The sequence below is a fragment of the Amblyomma americanum genome, chromosome 7 (assembly GCF_052857255.1).
Source record: "Amblyomma americanum isolate KBUSLIRL-KWMA chromosome 7, ASM5285725v1, whole genome shotgun sequence".
In the NCBI taxonomy this organism is placed as follows: domain Eukaryota; kingdom Metazoa; phylum Arthropoda; class Arachnida; order Ixodida; family Ixodidae; genus Amblyomma; species Amblyomma americanum.
The window spans coordinates 48,358,216-48,379,386 of NC_135503.1; the positions used below are offsets into that span (position 1 = coordinate 48,358,216).

The 21,171-nt window shown below is 45.8% G+C and overlaps 1 protein-coding gene across 3 annotated transcripts in view; it reads right to left on the bottom strand.

Annotated features, from left to right (window-relative positions):
- Positions 1-21,171, bottom strand: part of lin-28 (protein lin-28 homolog) — a 213,063-nt gene that overhangs the window by 95,782 nt on the left and 96,110 nt on the right. The window lies entirely within an intron of this gene.

A 21,171-nucleotide genomic window follows, 5' to 3' on the forward strand; every position in this document is an offset into this window, starting at 1 on the left:
TTTTGTGAAAAACATGCCTGCGGAGGTTAAGAGCTCGATTATTCCATGAGTACAACGTGAAGACAAGCTGTCTGTAGAAAACCCTTCACTGGGACCAGGTAAGGTGCGACACGCCAAATGTGAATGCCTTGCGTACTTTTTTTGTGATTCATTCTGAGCGTCATTCATGGTGAACTTTGGAACGAGTACTGGCTATAAATGATCGAACGCCTTCAAGAAAAGAGAACGAAGAGAACAGATCAAAGCTACGAGCGTATGAATCACCGTGAGAATGTTCACGCCCCCGTTCTACTGAAGTGAGAATTTTCGAAGAAGAACCCGAAGGTTGCAACATTCATATTTACATGGCTTCCCTCAATCCGTCCCTTTTCGAGTTGAGTTGAGTTGATGCGTTGAATGCTACAGGTGGGATTAGCCTTGCTTATTCAGCCGGCAAATGCTCCACCGTAGCGTCCCTTCTATATTAATAATGTCATAAAGCCTGTCGCATCTGCCCCGCTATGCGCGCAGTCTCTTATAATAGCACACATTCCTCTCCCGCAGTCACCATCTATGCACACATCCCTTTTCGCTCCCTAGACTACAACATGCTCTCAAAGGTTGCCGTTTTGAACGTGTTGACGCCATCAAGAATTTACGCAGCATTGCAAAGGGTCGCTTCGCAGACGCCTAATACTGCCAGATTGCCAAAACGGATCTCTTTGAAGAGGTCAAAGCTTCTGCAGAAATTGGCCGCCGAAAGGACATACCTACCGCGGTGGCTCAATGGCTGCGGCGTTCGCTTCCTTAACAAAAGGTCGAAAGTTCGAATGCAAGCCGCATTTCGCTGGCGGAGAAATGCAAAAGAGGCCCTAGTGTTCTGCGATATCACCGCACTTCAAAGAACCCCAGGTGGTAAAGATTGTTCCGGCGCCTTCCTCTACAGCGAGGGTGAAAAAAATAACTTGAATATCAGTTTCAACAGTAGGGGCGGAAAATTTAACTGAATTGCTCACCAAGGAAAGAGCCTTTTGCACAAGGGCACCTCTTTCTTCCTTTCTTCTCTCAGTCCCTCCTTTATCCCTTCCCTTACGGCGCGGTTCAGGTGTCCGCCGATATGTAAGACAGATATTGCGCCATTTCCTTTCCTCAACAGCTAATTCAATTCCCGAGAAAATATAAACGGAGACACGAAAGCCCGCCGCCCCGCCGCGGTGGCTCAGTAGTTAGGGCGCTCGACTACTGATCCGGAGTTCCCGGGTTCGAACCCGACCGCGGCGGCTGCGTTTTTATGGAGGTAAAACGCTAAGGCGCCCGTGTGCGGTGCGATGTCAGTGCACGGTAAAGATCCCCAGGTGGTCGAAATTATTCCGGAGCCCTCCACTACGGCACCTCTTTCTTCCTTTCTTCTTTCACTCCCTCCTTTATCCCTTCCCTTACGGCGCGGTTCAGGTGCCCAACGATATATGAGACAGATACTGCGCCATTTCCTTTCCCCCAAAAAACCAATTATTATTATTATTACACGAAAGCCCAACTACCGCAATTTATCTAAATCAAAATATTTATTAAGTTGTCTTCAGGGCTCCTTTAATTTCGCCATGACAAGAAATAAACTCCACTGATTTTATATACGTCACCACTCAGGGCATCAATTATGATAACACGAATGAAGAATAGTCCACTCCAACAACAGACAGGAAGGAAAAATATGGTTGTGCCATTATAAGCAAGCGCTCCAGGGAAAATTCCTTTATCTTAGCGAGTGTCTCCGAAACGTGAAAGTGGTCCCATAAAGGCGCAAATGATGTTTTTGCCAGAAAGGCACAAATGATTTTCGGAAATACCCCTCATTGGGGGTTATCTCTTCCTCTCTTTTCAAAGCACCAATCGGCGGATGCACCGCACTCTTTTCTGGGCGAGGACGAAAATGTACCAAATAAATTTTAGCATACATTCTCTCGCGCTTCAACACTTGTATTGAAGCCGAAGTTAAAAATGACTAAGTGAAATCTCCGCAATTTGTGACCGCGGCCGTGTGTATTAAAAGGCGAAGCAAGCGATCGTTCTTCACGGGTCGGTTACAAAGCAGGAGGCTCATAAGTTATAACCCGCGCCTCAATCAAACAGCTGAAACTTGAGTTAGCGTTTTCCAAATTCCTAACGTTTGTCTTCGCTGATCAGAATTCTACACCTGCGCGCTCAGCAGTGACATTCTCCACCGAGTTTCCGTTCCTTCCTATCTGCGGAATGCACAAGCCGTACTACAATTTCTCTTCCAAGGCAAGCGCAAAGTCCATTCTTTTCAAACAAGCTTGTCTTTCCGTCTCTCAACCGTTTTCAAAGTAGACAGCGGCTCCGCTATATCAGCGTGGAACTCAGTCAACGACATTCTACACCCACACATGAGAGAAAAAAAAAATGCACGCAATAACACCGCCCCTTCTCACACTGCTGATGATATCTCGCAGCATCCGAATTCCGCGCGAAAACGACACGAAAACGGAACGATCATGCGCGGCCTCCGCCCGTCGCTCCCGACGACGGAACGCGTCGCGTCATTAGGGAACGCCGCCCGCCGCATAGCGCAACCGCGTCGCGCTTAAACGAGGCCTTTGTCTCTCCTCCGCATCGGGAAAGTGAGGGGGAGGGCGGCGAATGCGAGCCGTCCGCTCGCCGTCTTGTGACCGGCGTGATGTATGACTGCGTGTCCTCTTCCCCCTCCCCTGTTTCTCCCCGTAGTCGTCGCATCCCGAGAGCAGCTCGGAACGGCGGAGGAAACGCTAAATGCGGTCCACCGCTGCCGCCGCCTCTTTTCGGCGGAAAACCTGGGATTCCCTAAGTCACGGCGTCGCATATATCAGGCGCCGAGCACGCCTACTGCGCATGGAGGAGGAGGAGGAGGGGGGGACGTTTCTGTTCTTCGTGCATTAGCGCGGCAAGCGCACTTCTACACGTAACGCTGCATCCCCCCCCCCCCCCCCTTTCTACCCTCCTTCGTCGCTTCCCACGTCTTACATGCACTGCGCGCGTAAACAAAAGCAGGAAACGCAGCAATAGGAACCAAAACCGCACCGATGTGCGCGCGCTTTCGGAGCTCCGGCCCTTCGGAGGCCTGCCGCCTATATTGCCGCATATATTCCATCTTCACGGAGTGCCGGCGCTTCATAGGCGGCGACTTCCACGATCTCGCGTGCGCGGCGAGAGGCGACGTGAAATGGCGAGATGTCGAGGACGGTGCAGTTATGCGGTGTCGCGGCGAGCGCCGACAAGTTGCGGCAGTCCGTTATCATTTGCGAGCGTCGTGTGCTATATATTGCGTTCTCACGGATTTTATGGACACTGCAGTCGGCTTCCGGCCGCAGGTAGCGTGCAGTAGTGCGCAGAGAAGACTTATCTTGCTCACATATCATCGGACTCGCTGATCGGCTACACCTGGCGACTGTAAAGCTTGCTTAGAAGCCTAGAAGTGTTAACGGAAATGTACGTTGACACACTGTCATCAGATGCTGTCCAGAGTGGGCAAGGTTATGAATACTTGGGGCCGTGTTTTGTAACGATCGATTCTTTCTTGGATTCATCGCTTTGCTCTTGTACCATTGGTAGTTGCGACTTATCACGTCACTGCTGACGACTAAACAAAGAATGCCAGTAGTTGGCTTGGGTACAGAAGGCGAGGGTCTGACCGATTGCAACAAAGCACCTAACCCGCTCCTAAATATGACTCCTCTTTACAGTATATAAGGCCCCTAAAGGCCCGCAGCTAAGTATTCGCCATTTGTTGCCTTCTGTGTTATGTTCCCCCTGTAGCTAGCAAACAAAAGTTTTATGCTTTATGGGGGTTTAACGTCCCAAAGCGACTCAGGCTATGAAGGACGCCGTAATGAAGGGCTCCGGAAATTTCAACCACCTGTGGTTTTTTAACGTGCACCGACATTGCGCAGTACACGGGCCTCTAGAACTCCACCTCCATCGAAATTCGACCGCCGCGGCTCGGATAGAACCCGCGTTTTTCGGATCAGCAGCCGAGCGCCATAATCAGAGCCACCGCGGCGGCAGCAAAGAAAAGGTTTGCAGCTGATGATTTCAGGGCTAACCTACTCCAAATAAAAGCTCTCGCCGGATTTATTTTAGCAAGAAAGTGGGAAGAAATACATGAGTTTACATAGCCGAGGGATTCCTTTATCCTGCACTGTAATTTTTGTTGTACATTGAGCCAACGCCAAACCCCGAACAATTTATTAGTCCATTTTGGTCCGAAAAAGCGCGGTGACCTTCAAATCACGCGAGACTGTACGCCTCCGACCGTGAAGTTCTACCCGAGTCTCCTAACGTCAAGCTTAGCTGTGAATAGCCGTATGAACTGCCTTTTCCACTTCACATCACATTTGCATTACGAAGCATTGACCCGCCGCTTTGGCTGAGTGGTTATGGCGCTCGGCTGCTGGTCCGAAAGACGCGGGTTCGATCCCGGCCGCGGCGGTCGAATTTCGATGGAGGCGAAATTCTAGAGGCCCGTGTACTGTGCGATGTCAGTGCTTGTTAAAAAACCCCGGGTTTTAAGGAACCATCCCGGGTGGTCGAAATTTCCGGAGCCCTTCACTACGGCGTCTCTCATAACCTGAGTCGCTTTGGGCCGTTAAACTTCCATAAACCTAAACCATAACGAAGCAATATGATTCACTGCTCTTTCCCGTCTATTCGATTGTTTCACTTAAAAACAAGCAGGACCTGGGATTAGCGATACCAGCGTTCACAGCCGTGAATGAACAGTGTCGGAAGCGTTCTTCCCCGGAGACTCCGGGCCCCGCGAGACAGATAGCGCTGCCGACAGTTTGCGGGTCCCGGTATGACTGCGGCTCGCGCGATCCGTCGAGCCGATAAATGAGCGTGCGCGGCGGGGCGGCACTGCTGGTGGGGAACCCAACCGAGGCCCCCGACAAAAATTCGGCGACCGGCGGAGCCCGCTGGGATGCGAGGGAGAGGGTGGTGGCCGGTGCCGCCAAGAATGCGCGTCGCCTTGCGACTGGCGCGTGCGCCAGAGAACGAGACGTCTGGGGAGTTCGGGGGCGCGTAACACACAGAGTAGTGGGAGGTGGGGGGGCTTGCTTGAGGGGGGAGCGCGGTGTGATAGCATTACACGCGCCTTGCGGCTGCTGCATAGACGAAGCACCAGGAAGCTCGATTTAGACACAATCCATTGGGCGTAAACGCGTTGCCTTCTTGGGAAGCCCTTATGGCGCTGTATATGCCTTCTCTGGGAAGGAATTTTGCAAGAACAACGAAGCCCCCCCCCCCCCCCCCCCCCTCCCCTCCCAACCTCTCCTCTCCCGACCTGCCCACCTCTTTTATGAAGCTAGAGCACATTACTTATTTTTCTGGTATAAAGTTACGCTCATGTTTTCTTTATTCGCTGGTTTGCTCTAAATGTTGGCGTGTATGAAAGTTAAGACAGTTACATGTTACATGCTGATGATGATGGATTTTTATGGCGCAAGGGCATCTGTAGCCAAAGAGCGCCATGGCACAAGGTGTTTTCAACTGCTCAAGGTGGGGTCAAGGACCCTTTTCCCAAACATTCCACCCTAAAGAAGCCGAGCACCAGGCAGGGGAAATCTTGTACCCATTGTATCACCAGTGGGTACCCGGCGGCACTGGGATTTTATCCCGCACCTCCCGCAAACAGTTACATGCGAGTACACTAGAATCTCAAGAACGTTCGGGTCGTCAAAGAGAGGAGAGCGGCAGCCAAAGAAATGAACGCTTCCTTGATAGCCGTAAGGGTTGCACACGGGCATTGTTCGCTATTCCAGCAAAGGCAGTGATAAAAGGTGCCGAATGAAGAACCAGCCGGCGATTGTATACAACGCGGTATAGCTTCAATGCGGGGGAATCCGGCAATGAAGTCTCGCGTCCGGGTGCGCGAAGCGCCGAGGAAGATATCGTAAAATCTGGCGAACACTTAATAAGATGACGAGTGCGAGTGAGTCAGGCTGACAACGCGTCCGTTCAACCACTGTGGATCGATCAAAACATTCTAGGGAGTCTTCGGGCGACATTGCTGAGGAGCTCGACGAATTGTTGATAGCTAATACACAGCTACTGGGTACTAAAGACCTCAAATCGTCTTCTGCGTCACAGTAAGGCTGACAAAACCGAAACTGAAATGACATGAGAAAAAAATATCAGTCATAATTTATTCAGCTTGCGTAGACGAATTCGACTTCGTAACTCATGTATACTATTGTCTTGCGAACTATTAAAAAAAAGACGAATTCAAAATTTGGTGCATCTACACCGTTTAAACATTTCGGACGCCGGTTAGCCAGCTCCAGCTGTACCGCCCAATTCTCCGCTATATAACTGTGAAACACGGTATCGTTCATCAAGCCCCACGTTTCCACCACAAGTCAGGTGCCCCCGCACTGAACAACGGCACAGCTAATACGCTTCTGTTCTCTCAGAGCATGTGACTTTTTGACAGCTTTGTGTGAGCTCTTTTGAAGTAACACCGTGCTGCAACCGAAAGCGAACCTCTTGACGCAAACCAGTGTTGTAAATAATCATTTAAGGCACTTATAGGGCATAACTTTGGTGTGTTATGTCGTTCGTAAGGCCCTTCACACCGTTATCAGCAAATCCAAAACGTTCGTGTATGTGTCCATTTATATTTAGTTAATCATTGACCAGTATCAAGGAAAGCGCACTAAGGACATGGAACATAAGTGGAGTAAGGTTCCGAAATGCAGTCGGAACAGAAGGGTCTTCATATTATGCAGATGGTGGCTACTTGCAGAGACAGTCGCACTGAAGAAATTAGCTATTCGGCATAGGTCGTTCAAGGCTGGCGCATTCCCCTTGAACCCAATAAACTTAATATTACGCGATTAAATACAAAATAAATAAAATATAAGCGGTAGATATCTGCAAGCATGAAGTACAAATGGGAGAAAGAGACCTTCCAGATGTTAAAAATTCCTGATGGGGCTGGATCCCCGTGGGCTCGATAGAGCGAGTTTGCCATATTGGGTAGAATGTGTGCAAATTTAAGCTGGCACCGTAGCCGGCATAATAACCTTTATAATACATCACAAATGTTTATGGCTTCAAAGCATGGAATCAATGCAGCGCACATCTCTTTTGCTCGTTAGGTTTGGTCAGCCTTATTGCGTGAACGTAAACTGTGACTCCTCTTAAACTTCAGTTGTCCGCCATACAACAGTTAGTGGCAAATTTCTTTAAACTTCTGTTGCATAATTAAGGTCTGAGCAAGATATTTAAAAGGACAAACTCAAATTTGTGTGATCGTATACTCTCGTGCTGTACGCATTACCGAAAATAACAAATAAATGGCCAACGTCTTCTTTCCTTGTTTTTATTTCCTTTTTCATCTTTTTCTGGCATGCACATGCTCGGGACATTCTGCTTCCCCGTAAACACGAGGGTCAAGGAACCCCGCGCAGCGCTGTATAAGCGTTCTCCCTCGAGCTGCATGATTCTCAAGCGCGATGCCATAAGTTCCGTCATCCGAAGGAAGATAGTTTACCAAAGGCCGCTTGTAACTTGTGCAGTAGCCGCCCGCCTTCCCCCTCCCACTAATCACCTCAAGGGGCTCTTTTTATAGCCTGTAAACACAAGCAGACGCATCGGGTTTCGGCGTGGAGAGCATTTATTTTATAAGGCATGCCGGCGTGTCCCTTTAGGGGGCAAGAAGCGCTGCCTAAGAGATTGCATGTTGTACTTTGGTGAAGCATTCTCAACACGGCACACCGACGTCACAAATGAGAGCAATTTTGCTGAACAGCGTTGAAGTGTGGAAATCTGAAAACGACTGTTTTTTTGTTTGTTTGATGGGGGTTTAACGTCCCAAAGCGACTCAGGCTATGAGGGACGCAGTATTGAAGGGCTCCGGAAATTGGGACCACTTGGGGTTCTTTATCGTGCACTGACTTTTAACGTGACTAGTGTGCAGTGGTGTTCTTTAACGTGAAAACGACTGGTAGAGGAGCTTATTGACACGGTAAACAATAATGGCTCACATATTTGCATGTGGAGAGCGCTACATTCGTTCCCCGTGCAGTCTTCGATAGTTAATTCCCTATTGAATAATGTGGACAGGCTTGAATCGGTCAGTAAATAGGACAATGACACGTTTGGTTTGACTTTATATGATTAACGCCCGAAAGCGACCCACGCTATGAGGGACGCCGTATAGTGGAGGACTCCGGATAATTTCGACTGTTTGGGGTTCTTTAACGTGCACTGACATCGCACAGTACAGAAAGTCGCGAGTGCGACCCCGCGTGCGTATAGATACAGTTGCCACTACGCGCGCTTTTACCATTTGGTGCAAAATTTAAAATTTGACTATAACGTCATCGAGAGCTTTTCCTACTGTAAAATGTGTATAAGTTAGAGTGGGTCAGCCAATAGGATTGTGGCACATTTTGTTTGGCTTCATGCGATTAACGTCCCAAAGCGAGCCAGGCTATTAGGGTCGCCGTAGTGAAGGGCTCCGGATAATTTTGACCTCCTGAGGTTCTTAATGTTCACTCACGTCGCACAGTACACGGGCCTCTAGCATTTTCCCTCTATCGAAATGCGACCGGTGCGGAGGTTTTTTTTTTTAATTGGTTTTGGGGGGAAAGGAAATGGCGCAGTATCTGTCTCATATATCGTTGGACACCTGAACCGCGCCGTAAGGGAAGGGATAAAGGAGGGAGTGAAAGAAGAAAGGAAGAAAGAGGTGCCGTAGTGGAAGGGTTAATAATTATTATTAACCCCTCCACTCCAATAATAATAATAACTATTAACCCCTCCCGTAGTGAAGGGGTTAATAATTATTATTATTATTATTATTATTATTAACCCCTCCACTACGGCACCACTTTCTTCCTTTCTTCTTTCACTCCCTCCTTTACCCCCTTCCCTTACGGCGCGGTTCAGGTGTCCAACGATATATGAGACAGATACTGCGCCATTTCCTTTCCCCCCAAAACCAATTTAAAAAAAAAAAACCCTCCGCACCGGTCGCATTTCGATAGAGGGAAAATGCTAGAGGCCCGTGTACTGTGCGACGTGAGTGAACATTAAGAACCTCAGGAGGTCAAAATTATCCGGAGCCCTTCACTACGGCGACCCTAATAGCCTGGCTCGCTTTGGGACGTTAATCGCATGAAGCCAAACAAAATGTGCCATAATCCTATTGGCTGACCCACTCTAACTTATACACATTTTACAGTAGGAAAAGCTCTCGATGACGTTATACTCAAATTTTAAATTTTGCACCAAATGGTAAAAGCGCGCGTAGTGGCAACTGTATCTATACGCACGCAACACGCCGCGCAGTTTGAAGTCAGGCGATGATGTGCTTAAGTACCAAAGCAACTCAGGCTATGAGAGACGCCGTAGTGAAGGGCTCCGGAAATTTAGACCACCTGGGGTTCTTTAACGTGCACTGACAGCGCACAGTACACGAGCCTCTAGAATTTCGCCTCCATTTAAATTCGACCACCGCGGCCAGGATCGAACCTGTGTCTTTCGGGCCAGCAGCCGAGTGCCATAACAACCGAGACACCGCGGCGGCTAAAGTAATTAAGTGTTTGTTTCATGGGCTTTCAGTGGATTTCCACTGCGAGTAGAGTGCACGACCCAATGCATCGCCGCGCTAATAACACGCCACCGTGTAGGTCAGCAGGATGTCAGCTACTCACCCGGCTATTTATAGTGGGCTCAATATTGACTGCTTCTTGGGTATACGGCACACCGGATCGAAAAGAAAGCAAATTTATTGGTTCCAGATCACGCCTTTGTAGACAACGTGATACATCAATCCCTCAAAAGTAAACGTCACTCTTATCTGAAATTAGATATGGGCGCACATTATATGTGTACGTATTGACGCATGACGCCTAGGTGGATGCAGTTGGCGAAGGACAGGGTTAATTGGAGAGACATGGGAGATGCCCTTGCCCTACAGTGGATGTAGTAAGGCTGATGACGATGATGATGATGGTGGTGGTGGTGATGATGATGACGCATGAGTCCATATCATCGTACAAGCAAATTTCCACCAGTTCTCGTTTGTGCGGCCATGTTTTTTTTCGTATCGGCGTTCTTGAGTTTGCTTGCTGCATGCATTAGTTCCTTGCCTCCGCAAAAGTGTTATTGCAATTTTAAGCTCTTACTGATGGTTGCACCTAACAACATAGGCATCAAAAGTATTAGGTATTGCATAACAAAGAAGTGAATTTTTTTCTTCGATTAAATAAGAAAACGTATTCGCAAACGAGGGTTCTATGCATGATATCCTTTGCATTTGCGTCGCTATCCTTGCTCGCAATCCCTCGTTGGCGTATGCTCAGCAATCAAATAACACGAACGGAAGGAAGAGTGAGAAAAACGCGATTTTTTTAACTGAGCGAGAGGGGACGGTATCGAAGACCACAACTTCTTAGCCGCGCGGGTGTGGGCCAGGGCTGTCCATAGAGTTTTTTCTATCAACACAGTCCATAGCATTGCAGGCCTCCCGCAGTTTTTTGTCGCAACACGATGGATGAAGAATTGAGGACTGCGTGCTCATGGAATGCAGTAAAAAGCCAGCCGTAATGTAACTGCGCCCCATTAACGTTTAATACGCGCGCCAGAGGGACGAGTTTTCATGTTGCGGAAGACAGTACAGGCCGCAGCAATAATAAAGGGAACATTTGCTTTTAACAATTCATCCTTAACTATGGGAAGCATACTTCTGTGTGGTTGTTGTTCTTTCTGAATTTAATGCTTTTCCAACTGCCGTGCAGAAGCAAGTATAAGCTGCTTTCCAAAGGCACTAATAAGCCTTCTCATTTATGTTCCTAGCGCCTGTACGGGCCCACCTAGATAAGCAAAGAGCCAATGAAACCAACCCAATTCGTCGGCGCCAGACCAGTTTCCATAGCAGGCGACGGCAAACTGCTCGAGAGCGCACGCCAGCGCTAAACACCATTGCAAAAAAAAAAGCAAAGAAAAAGCCTTCAACGGGCGGGGCCGCCGACAATTCTATAATGAGATGCGCGCCGGGAAACACGCGATGGCCGGCGAGCCAAGCTGCACGCGCGCGCGCACCGCGAGTTCGCGTTGCGCAAGCCGCGAGCAGCGGGACCCGTTCGACGAGATTAAATGCCGCGCATTTCTCGGGGAGCGCGTGCGTGGCTCCCGCAGCCAACCCGTGGGAATGGAGCGCCTTGGTCCGGTTCCTTTGCCGTGGCCTCTTCGGGGCGCGCGCGTCGTGCCCCGTCACGGTGACCATGCTTCGGGATGCGCTCTGCCCTCTGCTCCAAGAGCTGGAACGCTGGAGAGGAGGAACTACTGACAGTAGTAGTAGTAGTAGTAGTAGTACTAGTAGTAGTAGTAGTAGTAGTAGTAGTAGTAGTAAAGCTCAAAGGAGAAGCAAGAATGTGTCGGGCATTGGGACTGCCTGACTGATCGATGGACGCCCCGACCAAAAAAGAATAGGCGACCGAGATAACACCTCAAGATAGGAGATATCATGTAAAAGAAAGTAAAGGAGGAACACAGGTTGGCAGGGTTAAAAGTGTCATTCAAGACTCACATATCGCATGCTATCTTCTGCAGCTGTTAGAGATGAGATCTGCACGGACCCGTGCTCATCCCGTTACGTCTTTCTTTCTTTCTTTCTTTCTTTCTTTCTTTCTTTCTTTCTTTCTTTCTTTCTTTCTTTCTTTCTTTCTTTCCTTCTTTCTTTCTTTCTTCCTTTCTTTCTTTTTTTCTTTCTTTCTTTCTTTCTTTCTTTCTTTCTTTCTCTCTTTCTTTCTTTCTTTCTTTCTTTCTTTCTTTCTTTCTTTCTTTCTTTCTATACAAACGACTTTAATGAACGCGCTCATAAAAGTTTTAAAATTTGCGAACTATAATGAAGTTCCGAATGCCCACGATATGATCGAACGGCGAGCTGAACTTTATGCCTGATGCCGCATGAACCTCCTAGGGCAAGTTTTAGGCGATTTTTATTAAAACAGGAGCCACTACTCGAGTCGTTACAGGTATTGTAACGGCCTTGGACGCTGGCGAAAGCAATACGGCGAAAATGACTCCAGATAAACTGAGAAAAATTCGTGACCAGGCAAAACTCATAAACTGACTTTAGACGTCAACACATTGGACGATGTCGACGATATCGGCTAAATCGTGAACTGTTTTGGCACGAGCAGCGTCCTGCACGCAGTAATGGTCGTTATGTATAGCTGACGGCCAGTCGTGTCGGCAATCTGTGCTGTTTGAAAAAATAAAAATAAAAATGTGGAAGGGAAACCAAACAAATAGCGTAACCTTATTTTCATTTCATATGAGCTCTCGTTGGAATACTAAAATTCGAAATTGAGAATCTTCGGCGCCAAATTTGTAATCCTGACTGTGACTGCGGCGGCATCCTACGTGTGTCCTGAATAGAACTACATGCAATGACACAGAAATGTATTCGGAATCACGAGAAACGAATTTTCAGAAAGTATTAGGTGGTGTACATGTATGTAGTGAAAGAGAAAAACTGTGCCAACTCTGCACCCCGTAAGGACTGTTTCTTGGTATTTGCGTGAGCGAACATGCGTCACTTAAATAGGAACTTAGCGCAGCTTCCATAAATTATGACAAAAAAGGAAAGCTCGGCTCACATATCGCATTACAATAAGACAGCGTGCTGTCTCATCCCATGAAAGACTTCAGAAATTCCTTGTCGGAAAAAGCTCCCGCATGAAGCCGGTCGTATTTTCGGCGCTACAAGATTCCGTAGGTATTGGTTCCGCTTGAATATACAAGAGAATAATACCATATCTTAGTCGGTTCCAAATAAAAAAAGACATCATTCGGTAATTTTTCAATATTACTGAAATATTAAGAAATTAAGTGTGTTCAAAGGAGCCCTTTAATGGCCATGCAACGTATAAATGCCGACTAAAGATATCAAAGAACCGCACAGAACTGGCTGTCCAAAAGCGCGCTCGGTCGTGCATTCTCATGGTTTTCACTTTCTCAGTCTTCTGAAAGGGCCAACGCGGATTGTGCCTAGCCGACTGTAATAATAAATTTTGACTTTCTTCTTGCAGACACAAACGTGCTTTCCGCTAGCTTGTCCTGAGACGTTAGCTTCGCTAGCTGTTCACAGAAAATTATGAAGCCTTCAGCCACCGTGTCATATTGGCCCAACTCTATAACGCATTTCCCACTTCTCCCTGCATCCGCTTCTTACGACGAAGCAAAAGGTTTCAGCGTCGCAAGGTTTCGTGATTATGTATTGACGGTACTGGCGCGCACTGTTACAACCAAGTGATGTACAGGCGCTGCAACAAAGCCGTAAATCCCGGCAGCGGCGGCCACGTTTCGATGTAGGGGAAACGCAAGGTGCCTCTGTACTGTGCGATGTCAGGGCATGTGAAACTTCAGGTGCCCGAAATTAACCCGAAGCCCTCCACTGTGACGTCCATCATAGCCTATGTCGCTTTGGGACGTTGTACTCCATACCATGCCATACCATACCATGCCATACCATACCATACCATACCATACCATACCATACCATACCATACCATACCATACCATGCCATCCTACCCATACCGTATCACACAGCACCATACCATACCGTACCGTACTATACCATACCGTACCATACTATGCCATGCCATACCATGCTAAGCTAAGTGATGATAAATTTAGAAGCACGGAGTGCCGTGTTTCCCTATGGTGGCTTCTTACTGGTCAGTTTTTTTTTTCGAAGTATCGCAGCTAAATATCCCAGAGAAAATGGAACAGCACTGGAAGGTATTCCCTGTCAAGCCAGCCTTCTGTAGAGGTTGTTGAAGTCCCATTTTTTATTTCTGTCTATATTCTATATCACCTATCCAAAAAATATTCGCTTTGATTCGCAAACTATTAAAAAGTGCATTACCCGCAGCGTGGTACGGTTGAATTTCAAACCACTTCTCTATCATCTCTCTTTTCTTCCAGCGATCTAATTAACGTAACTCATCAATTTCAAGAAGCAATCATAGCCTACAGTTGTTCCTGGGGTATCATATATGTCCATGATATATTTTCTGTGGGAAAATTGAACTGGTACCGATTTTTGTTTTAACGAAGAAAGCTCAAGAGATGGATGGTGGATTAAATCACTTGAACAACGCGCTTTGTCCTGTCTCGTACTGCCGTTGAGTTTTCTCGTGGCATGCCCCGGTAAAGTGTCGTCAAGAGCCGCAGCAGACTCAATATTTAATCTTGGTTTCTGGGACATCACTTTTAATTGTGAGGAAGCTGTGAAATAATGTACGATAGTGTTATGAACATATTGATAGCAATGGTCTTATCTTGCGATGTGTAGAGAAATCTTGCCTTTAAAGTTTGTCCTGCGGTCGCAACGAGTCGTTAACACTGCCACAGAAAACAAATGCAGCGCGTTTTGTGATAATAAATAGCAGAAAATTACAACCGTCTTGAGAGGGGATCTGCGGATACATTGACTTGTATGGTGCAATATTACAATATGCGAAAAAATTGGGTTAATAAACACCTTTCCGTTAAAAAAAAATCGCTTGTCCAGGTTTTCTGGGCATGTGTTGTCGCACGAAGGAGGAAGATTTTCAAAAATATTCGCTCTCCTACTGGTTTGTCTATTTCGTGCCTGGTGCTCGGCAGTGTTTATTGTTAGTAATGAAAGGACCTTTTTAAGGATCCTTTAACCTTCAAACCGACAAAATTCTGAAGTCGAACGGACTTAAACACGCTATTGCACAAGGTATTCCAGCACCGCTTTAGCAATGTACAGGTAATATATAGATCGAATATCTACTTGAGGTTGGCGCAATAGGAACATGTGTAGCTGGAGCAGTGAACGAGTTCTTTGAACTGCTTTGCTTCGTAAGCGTGCTCAATGGTCCCTGCTTCTAATTTCCTTCAAACAAATGAAAAACAACTGTTACAAATAAAAAACGGCTCAATGAGGCCCGATTTTCATCATTTTATTGATAGCCGAAATGCAGGTGACGAGTTCTAAGCAGCTTGAACAGATAAGGTGCAGTCTAACTGGAGATAGTCGACGCAGTGGTCCTACCTTTCCTCTCGAGGCAGAGGAACCTTGTTACAGATATACACGATGTTTATTTATGTACAAAAAGAGCATACAGTGAGATACCGCAAGTATGAACTTAGGGAGCATCAGGCTTGATTGAATGATTGTTCAGCTTCAATGAGCTAGGGCCGGATTATTTAGATGAGCCGAAGGAAATTCCAGCCATTCAATTGGTTTATAAAAGCGCTTATTTCACAGAGCTTTTGAAAATCCCGCGCATGTGTTGTGGACTTGTGCGTTTCGGTAACATGCAGTAATGTGTTCCTCAGCTCGGGCATTCAATAGTGGACCTTGGTTCACTATTTTCTGGTACAAATGCCTGCCAGGCTGCAAAGGCTTTCAAATTCTCTGTACACATTACTGCCGCACTTGCTGAAGCTCTCGTGAAACAGTCAAACAATGAATTTACAGCCAATAACCATGGCTCCTTCACCAGCTACAAACCAGTTGGGTAGTCGCAAAAACTTAAAACAGCTAAAGTATCCTGCTGTTTAGCAAGCCAAAATATGGCGCTGCGAAATTTTGCAAGCTGGGCAGTTTCGAAATTTCAGTGTCTGCAGTTCACCGGACGAAAATTGCTGCATGTGTGTCGAAATTATGCACTGTCACCGACGCGGGCTACTTTAATGCTTTCCAAATTTTGCGCTTAAGTGAAAGTCACAGTGCGTCAAAACTCGTCTCAGTGACACTCATTCGCATACGACAAATGTCATTTATGCCAGGGATTGTGCAATAGTGTGTTTGCTTGATAAGTTCGTTCAAGTGGTGTTCTTTAAGTTGGCATTTCACTGTAATGCGTAGTGGTCCGTCTTAAACGTTGTCTCCTATACCACACCACTGTCCTTGTGGGGCAGCGGTAGGAGTTGCACTGTTTCACTAGGCGGCACAGACGGAGCAATTGCCGCGTGTTCTTTGCAAGGCTGACAAACCCCACTTGACCGCTTATGCCAGCTCTAACACCTACCTTGTCTCAAACGTTGTGCACTTATCCCAGTAATAGGATACAAAAATTTATCGAGTATCCATCACGTAATTATTATAAAGGGGCACGTTGGTTGGTTGGTTGGTTGGTTGGTTGGTTTATGGGTGTTTAACGTCCCAACGCGACTCAGGCTATGAGGGACACCGTGGTGAAGGGCTCCGGAAATTTAGACCACCTGTGGTTCTTTAACGTGCACTGACATCGCACAGAACACGGGCCTCGAGAATTTCGCCTCCATCGAAATTCGAACCCGCGTCTTTCGGGTCACCAGTTGAGCGCCATAACCACTGAGCCACCGCGGCGCTTATATATATATATATATATATATATATATATATATATATATATATATATATATATATATATATATATATATATATATATATATATATATATATATATATATATATATATATATATATATATATATATATATATATATATATATATATATATATATATATATATATATAAAGTTAAATGAGTATTGATTCAAATTCTCTTCTTCATGGCTCGATTAATTAAAATGGCTCCAGCATGAAGAATCTTGGGCCGACACGGCACTGATAAGCCATTTTACAAACGTTTATAAGAACGACATATTTAACTATGCCTGTTTTTGTGCTTTGTTTAGCGATTTCTATAACTGTATCGCTTTTAAATCATGCGAAATTCTGGGCGCAAGATCCGTTACTATTTAACGTCAGCTTATTCCGCGCAAAAGTCTCATTAGAGACCTTTAGCATATTGCCAATGCGCGTGCGAGGATGTCGACCGACAGGACAGATGCCGGCATCTGGCCCCATTTCTCCGCGCGCATTCGCGGCTGGAGGCTGCGGTAAGCTGTAAGGCTAGAGTGTATTCGCTAAGCTAAATATTTCGATTTTCCTTCCACAACTGTTCTGAAACTGCTACAGCGAGAGTTCTGCAGAATGACAAACTTGAGCATAACCTCCCCAGGTAGCACGCCGTGACGAAAGGCTGAAAGACACCCACCGGCTACAGAAAAGTAAATTGTTGTTTTCGTCACCATATAGCTTTCTCGAGGCGAACTGAATTAGGTGAACGCAATTTCATTGATGTTTGTCTTGCTGCCCGTCAAAGGGAAGTGTATTCGCGGCGCTGAAATCCCAGACGCGCACTTCGGAAACGAGATGTCATGCTTGAAAAGGAACTGCCCGATAAGTGCACTGCAAGAAATATCAACAGTACTACCCCACTGATGTCGAGTAGATATGCCATCGGATGGCTAAGAAGGTCTTTTAAAAAGCGGAAAACTGACAAGATTTCAAAGCTCGCTATGCGCTACCCGATAGTAGACCATATATAAGAAGACAAGACCGAAAGCCATGCCCGAATGCTAGCAGATGAGACGGAAGGGCTACGAATTCGACTCGGAACTTGACACTTGCTCAAACAACGCTGAGCTCGCGTTATCACCTGCATTTCCTGTCCCGTGCTGCGCAGTTTCAAATCCTGGCATGACAAGCTATAGGCCAGCTAGGTAAAGTTTAGGAATTTGTCCTTGAATTATGGAGCTGTGATGCAGATTGCTGGTCACTGACCAAAGTCAAAAGATGAAAAGACGTTTCGGGAGCACTACGGCTCCCTTGTTCACTAGATGAACAAGGGAGCCGTAGTGCTCCCGAAACGTCTTAGTGAACAAGGGAGCCGTAGTGCTCCCGAAACGTCTTTTCATCTTTTGACTTTGGCCAGTGACCAGCAATCTGCATCACCATGATTCCTGACCAGACGGTATGCCGTCAAACCCTCGACTAAATTATGGAGTTGATTAATTTGTCAAGCTACCTGTGAGTGCCTGGAGGCAGCGGTACACGGTAGCGCTTATATATATATATATATATATATATATATATATATATATATATATATATATATATATATATATATATATATATATATATATATATATATATATATATATATATATATATATATATATATATATATATATATATATATATATATATATGTTACATTGGCGAGGGATATAACTGACAAATAGCAAATGGAAAAATATACAGCGTCAGCTGCCGAATAATTTACTTCGGCGTGAAAATTTCATTGGCGTTATGTTGAGCGGTATAAGAAGCGCGTTAGATGCATTGTATACGGACTTCACCTCATAGTAATTATTATTCCTTACGGGAGCAAAATTTTTCGCCTACATTTGTTGAGTGGAGTTATGCTGGCTGGCAGAGGCGCATGCGCCGTTTGCAGTCCCAGTTATGTTACATAGTGTTTTATTGAAGATGCAAGGTATGTTTGTCAAAGAATGATAAGTAACGGCAGTTTGATTTTTCCAAGTTGTAGCGCATCAACAGACAAGTGACAGATAACGCCAAAGACACGCACGACGAACAAGCGCAAGTTTGAACGGTTTGATCTATTTTCACACTTTATATCGTCCAGCACGACAGCGTGCTGCTAACATTTACGACTAATCATAATGACGACGCGATTCGACAATGGCTGGCAGGCCACTAAATGAACTCCACTACAGTATGTGCTGAGAAACAGTCATTGCACCAGGCGGTAGCAAAACTAACAACAGGCAGTGCTCATGGATTACAGGAATGGTGCCTGGTGAGCAAAGCGATTAGACATTCAGTAGGTTGCGAGAACTGCTGCTAGTTTCGCTTTGCAAGCAAGTAACTTGTGCTCAACTGAACTGAATTTAAAAACATCATTTATTACATGAGCTTAGAGTCCACTAAGGTACCAAAAATGCACCCCATTGACAGTTCCCTTACTGACAGTTACATTGCCTCCTTAAAATAAAGAAATCTTGTACGGCGAATAAAATTCCTCCTCGAACTTATTAATGGCAATTATAAAATAGATCTCACGGCCATAATTTCATTCCATTTGTTTATGCCACTTGGCGGAGACACAATCGAACAGATCCCAGATTCCACTCTCATGCGGAGCCCGGTACAATGGGCAGACAGGACGGTGCTTAAATAAAAGGTTGCGAGGGCACAGAAATAATCTAGACAACAGCAATGAACTTTCATATTTGGTGAGCCACTGTAAAAAGTGTGAAATAATGAAAAAGAAGAGGAAAAAATGCACAGCCATGTGGCGTAGCACAAAGGTGCTGTACAAGCACTGTGATCAGACCACGCGGGAAGGAATGGAAGCATTCTACATCAGTCAAGAGCCAAAGTGTGTCAGCAAACCGTCAGTCACTCTCAATGACAAAGAGATAGCTTTTCTTGGTGGCCTTTGAGCGTCGCGTGCTTCTCTGCCCCATGTTTTATCGCTTTTAGCGTAACATGTGATGTACTCTGTGTATGTTTTTCTCTTTATAAGCACCAGGTGTTGCTAATAAAACCTTAGTGGAGAGTCAGCGCTCGTCCCGTGCCCTTCTTGTTCTTGTCCGAGATTGTTCGCGCTGTTTAACAAAATATGCATATATACCAACTCGCCCAACTGAACGTTCTGCGAACAATAACCCCGTTTTACTACTGTAAAAATTGTTATATATAATTATCTCTTCCCACGAAACGTAACTGATTGAACCCTCCTGATCAAGAAACCAGATTCAAAATCAAGATTGTCATCGATTATTTCCAGGCTTGCTTAAATTTTTCATGTACATCCATCTATAGAAATATGAATATTGTACAAGGAGTTTAAAGTCGAGTTTAACGCCGTGAATATTAAGGGGAGTTTAACTTATGAGGGACGCCGAAGTGGAGGCCTCCGTATTAATTTAGACCACCTCGGGTTCTTTAACGTGTACCCTGACATTGCACAGCATACGGGCATATTGTACATTTCGCCTCCGGGATTCGATTCCACGAGTTTGGTATCAGACCCGAAAGCCAAATCCGCTGAGCCAGGCGTGAATCTGTCGACATACTGAAGCCGTGTTAATCTCATTTATACCTTATTCGAGCCCCCATTATTACGCTGCATTTCTTACATATTTTGTATCCCATCGTCCTGCTGAAATCCCCTATAAAGAACGGCAATGTTTATCAAGAAAATTAATAAACAGAAGGCGCTCCGCAGAGTGCACTGCTCTCCTCATAAAACTGCCTTCAAGCTTTGCCACTGCCAACTCGGCAACTCGCTGCAACAAATGGTAAAGTCGTTTCTGTAGAAACGGGCGACCAAACTGTTGAAGACGCTGAAAAAGGGGCCAACTTACCATTATGAAGCTTGGACCATGCCATGTCTACGAATATGGGTCTCATCTTTCTGCCGCACAAGTAAGGGTAAACAAGTGGCCAAAACGTTTTCTCGCAATCCAATACTTATCAGCGGCAAGTCACTGTTTTATCGCCGACAAAGCTCAAAAGTTCAAACGTCACTGCCGCAGTTGGTATCTCGGAGAGCTATCAGCTGCGAGCTGTGAGTCAAAATTATCAGCTTTGCTTCTCCGTAAACACGCAAGATTGTAACAGAAACATGTCGACTTGGCTATGCCGTTGAACTTTGGGTTTCGCACACTTGACACTCGTAGCGTGGAATCATGTGGGAACGTGCTCAGTGTTAGACAGACAGTGGGCAGGATAGAGGTCGGAAAAAAGGTGAAAACTAACTAGGTATGAGCGTAATATAAATTGGACATACTCTTAATTAAATCTAAAATAACTGAGACCTTGTGTGAAGTATGGCGCTTCTTGTGTTCACGTCTCCTTCAAGGACCAAGTAGGTCGTAGTTTTGTTGAACGCTTGAAGGTCATCGCGGTAAGCTCATTATTTCATTATTCCAGTTTATTATTTTTCATCTATTCGGATTTCCACGCTCCGTATAGTACATACAGTGCGTTCTACATATCCTGGGTGCTGCCAGGATCATCCACCTTGCGTCTTGTGATACCCTCGGTATCGATTAAAAGACAGACTGTTCTTCACGCGAATAATCTGGAAACGTTGTATCCAGCTACACGGAAGGACTGTCTTAAAGTCTTCAAATGAACACTTCGGACTGCAAACCTAGCAGCGAAATTCTACCCTCTTTCTTGTGTGGTTGCTTTGCAGATAAGAAAGGCAAAAAAAAAACGTAATAAAGACATGATTCCAGCAGCAATATGAGCTACTTGAACTCCCAACGCAAAGTAA